The following is an 8,289-nucleotide window of genomic DNA, read 5'->3' as shown; positions in this document are numbered from 1 at the left end:
CATGATCTCCATCGACGTGTAGCCATCGAGGTTGTCGTGCTATCTATGCTATTACTACTAAAGCTACGACCTAGCAATATAGTAAACGCATCCGCAAACACAAACGTTAGTTTGAAGACAACCCTATGGCTCCTGCCGGTTGCCGTAGCAGCGACGTGCAAGTCGATATTAACTATTACAACATGATCATCCCATACATCCAATATATCACATCAAGTCATTGGCCATATAATATCACAAGCATACCCTGCAAAAACAAGTTAGACGTCCTCTAATTTGTTGTTGCGTGTTTTACGTGGTTGTTATGGGTATCTAGTATGATCGCATCTTACTTACACAAAAACCACAATGGAGATGTGCAAATTGCTATTTAACCTCTCCAAGGACCGCCTCGGTCAAAACCAATTCAACTAAAGTTGAAGAAACACACACCCGCTAGTCATCTTTATGCAGCGATGTTGCATGTCCATTGATGAAACCAGTCTCTCGTAAGCGTATGAGTTATGTCGGTCCGGGCCGCTTCAATCCAACAATACCGCCGAATCAAGAAAAGACTAAGGAGGGCAGCAAATCGAACATCACCGTCCATAAAACCTTTTGTGTTCTACTCGAGATAACATTTACGCATGAACCTAGCTCTGATACCACTGTTGGGTAACGTTGCGTGGGAAACAAAAAAATTCCTACGCACATGAAGACCTATCATGGTGATGTCCATCTACGAGTGGAGATTTGGATCTACGTACCCTTGTAGATCGCACAGCGGGAAGCGTTAAGAAACGCGGTTGATGTAGTGGAACGTCTTCACGTCCCTCGAACCGTCCCACAAACCATCCCGTGATCCGTCCCACGAACCGTCCCGCGATCCGTCCCGCGATCCGTTTCGATCTAGTGCCGAACGGACGGCACCTCTGTGTTCAACACACGTACAGCTCGATGACGATCTTGGCCTTCTTGATCCAGCAAGAGAGACGGAGAAGTAGATAAGTTCTCTGACAGCGTGACAGTGCTCCGGTGGTGGTGATGATCTACTCCTACAGGGCTCCGCCCGAGCTCCGCAGAAATCCGATCTAGAGGTAGAACTATGTGGTCTAGGGTTGAGTTGCACGTGGCAAAAGTTGTCTCAAATCAGCCCTAAAACACCATTATATATAGGAGGGAGGGGGCGGGCTAGCTTTGAGGGACAAGCCCTCAAGGTGCGCCGGCCAAGCGGAGTAGGAGGACTCCTCCTCCAATTCGGTTTGGGAAGGAGGGGTCCTCCTCTTCCTTCCCACCTCCCTTTTTTCCTTTTTCCTTTTATTTTCTTTTGGTATTTCTTTATGTGGCGCCATGGGTCCCTTGGGCTGACCCCACGAGCCCACTAAGGACTTGTGGCGCCACCCTAGTGCCTTGGGCGCACTCCCGGGTGGGTGGGCCCCTCCCGGTGAACTCCCGGAACCCATTTGTCACTCCCGGTACACTGCCGGAATTGCGCGAAACTTTCCGGTGACCAAACGAAACCATCCTATATATCAATCTTCGTCTTCGGACCATTCCGTAAACCCTCGTGACGTCTGTGATATCATCCGGGACTCCGAACAACATTTGATAACCACACATATAACTCAACTATACTAAAACATCATCGAACCTTAAGTGTGCACACCCTGCGGGTTCGAGAACTATGTAGACATGACCCGAGGCACTCCTCGGTCAATATCCAATAGCGGGACCTGGATGCCCATATTGGATCCTACATATTCTCCCAAGATCTTATCGGTTGAACCTCATTGTCAAGGATTCATGAAATCCCGTATGTCATTCCCTTTGTCCTTCGGTATGTTACTTGCCCGAGATTCGATCATCGGTATCCGCATACCTATTTAAATCTCGTTACCGGCAAGTCTCTTTACTCGTTCCGTAATACAAGATCCCATGACTTAAACTTAGTCACATTGCTTGCAAGGCTTGTGTGTGATGTTGTATTACCGAGTGGGCCCCGAGATACCTCTTCGTCACACGGAGTGACAAATCCCAGTCTTGATCCATACTAACTCAACGGACACCTTCGGATATACCTGTAGAGCACCTTTATAGTCACCCAGTTACGTTGCGACGTTTGATGCACACAAGGTATTCCTCCGGTGCTAGTGAGTTATATGATCTCGTGGTCATAGGAACAAATACTTGACACGCAGAAAACTATAGCAATAAAATCACACGATCAATATGCTACGTTCATAGTTTGGGTCTTGTCCATCACATGATTCTCCTAATGATGTGATCCCGTTATCAAGTGACAACACTTGTCTATGGTTAGGAAACCTTGACCATCTTCCATCAACGAGCTCGTCAACTAGAGGCTTACTAGGGACAGTATTTTGTCTATGTATCCGCACATGTATTTGAGTTTCCAACTAATACAATTATAGCATGGATAATAAACGATTATCACGAACAAATAAATATAATAATAACTAATTTATTATTGCTTCTAGGGCATATTTCCAACAACGGCCACACAGTAGCATGGGGCTTTCTTTTAAGAGGGGTGATTCTAAACATACCTTAAATAAGCCAGCAGCTAGCTGTGGGTTTTGCGTCATCATACCACGTATACTTGGTACTTAAGGGCATCCCCAATGGCAATGCACAAATTTTTCTCCCGCATGTGTCCATGGATAGGGGAGAACCAGTCTTCGGACATGGATGCAGGAGGTGCCCTCCAATGATGTCCGCATAGATCTGGCCTCTCTCGTTTTACACTTTGCACATTCAAATAGCCATATACATAAATAGCCGCATGTATTGAGTAGAGCCGTTTAAATAGCAGCATGCAACACTAGTTCAAATTTAAAAGAGTGAATTTTTGCATTCCAACATTTGTATCCCCTTTGACCGTCCACTCATGCTCAATCAGATCTTCCTTTAGTCGCTCATGAGTTGGTCGATGCTGAATTTGCTGATGCATTTCAATAAACTCTTTAAATGTGGCTGGATTCTGGTCTCGAAGTTCGATAGGGTCACCCATGTTATCAAGTTCTAGAGTTGCGGTAGCATCCTCACCCTCATCCTTGACGATGATTTTGTTCATGATCACACAACATGTCATCACCACCCACAAGGTCTCTGGATCCCATTATTTAGGAGGTCCACCAAAAACTGCAAAACGGGCCTCCAGGACTCCAGATGTCCTCTTGACATCATTTCTAGTTGCTTGTTGTATTTGAGCAAAGTGAGACTTTTTCTGGTCTTGTGAGGTTAGAGATGGTGCTGACAAAGGTAGACCATGGAGGATAGATCGTCAATCAGATAGTAGTCCATGTTGTACTCATGTCCATTGATATTATAGTGGCAAGGCGGAGCTTTTCCTTTAGTCGGCCTCGCAACCAAACGGTGATCGTTGTAGCATATTGATGTCATTGTAAGACCCGGTCATGCCAAAGAAAGCGTGTCAAATCCAAAGATCATGTGATGTGGGTGCTTCAAGAATGATGGTGCGATTATTAACATGACCCTGATATTGCCCTTATAAAGCCTTCGGCCAGTTCTTTCATTTCCAATGCATGCAGTCAAGAGATCCAAGCAAACTTGGCCACCCTCTTGCTTCCGATATTGCAAAGAGCCTCTCGACATCTGCCATTGTTGGTTCTCTTAGGTATTGAGGTCCGAACACCTCGACCATGGCAGTTTCAAAGATACCATGGTATCTCCGCATGTGCCCTGATAAATTCGTAGGTACTCATCCCACGAATCAGCGACCGTGTCATATGCAAGCACTCGGAGAGCGGTCATGCACTTTTGGTAACCGGAGAAGCCAATCATTCCCATGACGTCCTTCTTCAAGATGAAGTAGTCATCATAGGAGCGGACGTCATGATACAAACGATCGAAGACAGTCTTACGCATCCGAAAACGCCGACGAAAATGGTCAGCAAAGAGTTCATTCGAGGCAAAGTAGTCGGCCATCAGTGTCAAATGGTTGTGCTTGCCCTGTTGCTGTTGAGCACTTGATTACCCTTGATCGATCACTTGAAATTAAGAACATGCTCCTCCGCATGGTTCGCGTCTTCAAGGACCGCCTGTATCATCGCCGACTCATTTGTGTGGTCCTCCTCATCAAACGAGGAGTCAACTGACTTAACATAGTGCTCGTATATGTACCCCGGATCGGAATCCATCGCTAGAAAAAAGAAGCAAATCTTTTATAGCTCTCGCAATTCATTGTCCAGTTGTCGGGCATGGTTAGTATAGCACTAGCGGATGATACCTGGCGGGGTGGTCGGAGGAGAGGGGCTGAACAGCGGCGGAGGAGAAGCGGGGTGGAGCCTGGCTGGAACGCTAGAGGAGACGAAGACTTAGAATTCTGGCAGGGGTGTGGAGTGTCGGCCGGGGTAGTGGTGCGGCATTGAAGGCAAGAGAGAAAGAAGGAAGAAGAAAAAATGAAAAGGATGAAGGTGCGGGTGTGGAAATGGTTTTGGGTGGGCCGGGGATGTCGAAATCCTACGTGTGTGTTGTTCAGACTCCCGCAAAGCCCATGTTTGTCTTTGATTTGCAGGAGAAAGTATACTTAAACCGTTGTACGGATTAATACAAATTACATTGGATGGCTTTTACGGTCTGGACAAGACACTCCAAATTTATGTGGGTTGTTTGAGGGTACCTGATTGCTTCATGCACATTAGGGAGCCGCGGTCGGCAGCCATCATCATGCGTGCGTCAAGAGAGCCATGCATGCAGCTGCAGGTCGTGTTTCTTCAACCGAGCATGCATGCCTTTTCCTCTTAATCGATGAAATGGAAATATTGCACTGTTAGTCTGTTATTGAACCACCTTACAGAGACACAGACTAAAATACCAGTAAAAGAAACAGTCTCAAAAGAACAGAGATGAGGAGGTTAAAGGAGGGAAGCGAGCTGAGGCATTAACACCAAACCTGCTACGAGAGAGCGACTTCTCGACAACTCTCACTACAGGGCGAAAAACTGTTAATTACCACCATGATAGTTTGCCAAGTACTCCCTCTCTACCATAATATATGTCGCTGGAATAGCTGCTGAGATAGCTGAACTTTAGCTACTCGAGCGACATATATTACGGCATATATTACCGTACATAGGAAGTAAGTAGCAGAAGGAAACAAAAGTTTGGAAACAGCGTAACTGAATCTACAGGAGCAGATAGCTTCAGAGCCTCCATAGCACCAAGCAGAGCACCATCTTTTGCTCGACCTCAGTAATAAGTACTCGAACGTAATCACGGTTTATCATATACAGCGTAAAAAGGAAGGGTTTCCCTTCCCTTCCTAGATTAATCGTACGTATGTACGTACGTACATGGGTACAGTTATAGTTTTGGTTACAGTTCCATGGATCCGTACTAACTGACATGTACACAACGACTGTATTTATTGTGTCCGTCGACAGCTTTGCCTAGATCTGGATCGTCAGGCCCAGGGCCAGCCACAGTTGCATTCGTTACTGGTCTCCACCCACGGATAGAAGCCGTGCGATGCATATGCATATAGGAGTATCATTCGAGCACGTACGTGGCATCTATGCTTGCTTTCCGTCAAAAGAAAATCATCTGTGCATGCGATGCGACGTGAGATTGTAAATATCAGTCATCTGTGGCACACTGAATTATTACTCGTCAGTCGTCAGTAACTATCCTGCGCGGGATCCATCCAAGCACGTGTGGCTGCGTGCATGTCGACCGAAGGCGGGTGAGTAAATCGGGGACCCGGAAACGAACCCTCTCCTGAAGCCATCATTCATTTCACTGCCCTCTGGTCCATCAACTTTTACTACTACCAGCCTTTCCATCTCCCTGCCCGGATAACAAGAGGGAAAACCAAGTTCAGTTCTCTCTCTTGCCACGCCAGAACACAGTTGTAAATAGCAGATCGTTGTTGCTAGACTCCAAGCCTTGTTTTCTTAACTACACAAATTGTTGAAAATTGAGATGTGTTGGAGTCACATACATCACCCCCTAGAGAACAACAAGATGATGACAAACACAAGGGAAAAGGGCCAAGAATAGAAGGGGTCACTGCATGTAGGTAAGGGGTCACAGTTTGTCCGACAACAACTCGAAATTACGAGCTTGAAAGGAGAAATATACAAAAGTTTTTAAATTCTCGATGATACAGATCCATGAGGCGCGGCACTGATCACACGTCACGGGCTTATCTGCTGGAGCCAATTAAACCGCGCTTATGTAAGTTTGGTCGCGATCACACACAAAACATCGACGTGCTCCACAGTGAGCCAACAGGACATCTCCAAAATGGAGACAGGGATTTCTTGGTCTCTTGCAGATTTCTTCAGAGTCTGTGCTTACGTGTTGCTGGGGCGATAGATCGATACATCTATGTCCATATACTTGTGCGGCCGAAATTAATTAGGGTGCCAACGCAATTAGGATGTTGATTAAGTGGTGTTTGCCATGGTGTCCATCATGCTCCTGCCGGGTTAGATGCCACATTACATCATTCTGAAAGCCAGAAAGGTGAGGGGAATGGGATGGCAGTTTGGCCCTCTCTTGTAGTCAATGTCATAGTACTATCAGACTGTCAGCTCCTACTTCCTGGTAATTGCAATCAACTTTTTTTTTCTTTTTTTGTGAAATGGAACACATCGATTCATTAGTTACGGTGCGCAATCAAAATCCATGGTGACCTACACAGATGTTCCCTCTATATCTAAATAATTATACTTGAGAAAAACTAGTTTTTTTCAACAATAATTATTTAGGTACAGAGGAAGTAGTATAGTACATTGTTCGAGGCTGACTCCGGGCCAGAACGACGTGGAGCCTTACTTGCCCCTAGAGCTGTTAGAGCATGGGATATATTATTAATTACAAGAGCAACGGGAAATACCAATAATCAATTACTTCATCCGTCTCATAATATAAGAACCCTCTTGAGTATCAAAAACACTTTTATATTATGCGAAGAAGGGAGTAGCTGATTGAATTAACTCTTATTTCACTTTCAAGTCTTGATTTCCCTGGTTGACTTTGTTATTTGTTATATGTTAACATCAAAGAAGTAACATGACATAACTTCAGGACATGACCATTGAAGAAGAGCTTTGGAGAGTCACAATCCATGGTTTTAATATTTGGATAAATGAATATAGACCAATGATTTTATTGTGCATTTGAAGTGTCGGCAGACACGAAGATTTCGACTACACAAATAAAGAAAATACTAGGCTAGGGAGGACAGTTCCCTCCCTTGACTTTAGGTAGATATAAGAAGAATTGAACCAAGGTGGCTTGACTAGAAACATGATGCACTCTTCATTGCCCTATGAGGCTCTCCTTATTTTTGGCTATACGAAATCAGATTTCATCCACAACTGCTACGGCGACAATTAACAAAAAAAGGCTATAGGTTTTGTTGTTTTCTCATCAATACAAAACATGTTCTGAGCCTTTCAATCAACATCTGGCCTCTTAAACTAAAAGTTGCATACACATTTCACTAGAACAAATATTATCCTTTGAACACATTTATTCTTACAAAATAAAAGCAAAAAAACAAATCTTCATTTTCTGATGCCGTCAAGAAAAGACTATAGTCGTGTCTGAGATTGGCTATTTTTTTATTGAAAACCCTAAGGTTTAATTCCAATCAGAAGAATCATATAGCAAAAAATATGGCCATAATTATCAGAAGAGTCATATAGCAGAAAATATGGCCATAATTTTATTATGTATTACCTTCGTCCCAAAACCATAAGACAAGTAATTCGGGATGGAGGGAGTACACGCCTATTTCAAATGAATGTGAATCTATAAATCCAGAAATATTGCTGGCCCGTAATGTTATAACTAACTATTTTTCTAGGTTGTTGTGCCAAACATATACTTTTAGGTATGTACTGGTCAAACATATAAACTAAACGGATTACCCCCTATTCTTAAGAAGAGGTCCAACATTCATGCTATTATTGTCCCGTATGCATGGCTCTACGTGGCTTGTCATATTTTTAAGGGAAACACGTTCGAAAGTACCAAGGTAAACATGGTTCCACCTGCACGCACCTGAATAGAAAAATATGGACAAAGAATATTAGGAAAATTCAAACAAATCTGATATTTTGGGGTATCAAACTTAGTCAACTATTTCATTCACGTGTTAGGTTTCGTGAAGGAATGACACCTCTGGTATTCTTAGTGAAGAAAGTACTGTTCATTCAACAATGGTTTCCTTATGCGTATGATTTTGATTTATTTATTTATTTTTGCTAAGAATACTACAGATGTCATTTCTTCGCCAAAATTCACTTCACAAGTGAG

Source organism: Hordeum vulgare, chromosome 1H (assembly GCF_904849725.1).
Source record: "Hordeum vulgare subsp. vulgare chromosome 1H, MorexV3_pseudomolecules_assembly, whole genome shotgun sequence".
NCBI lineage: Eukaryota > Viridiplantae > Streptophyta > Magnoliopsida > Poales > Poaceae > Hordeum > Hordeum vulgare.
This window is presented reverse-complemented; position numbering follows the sequence as displayed.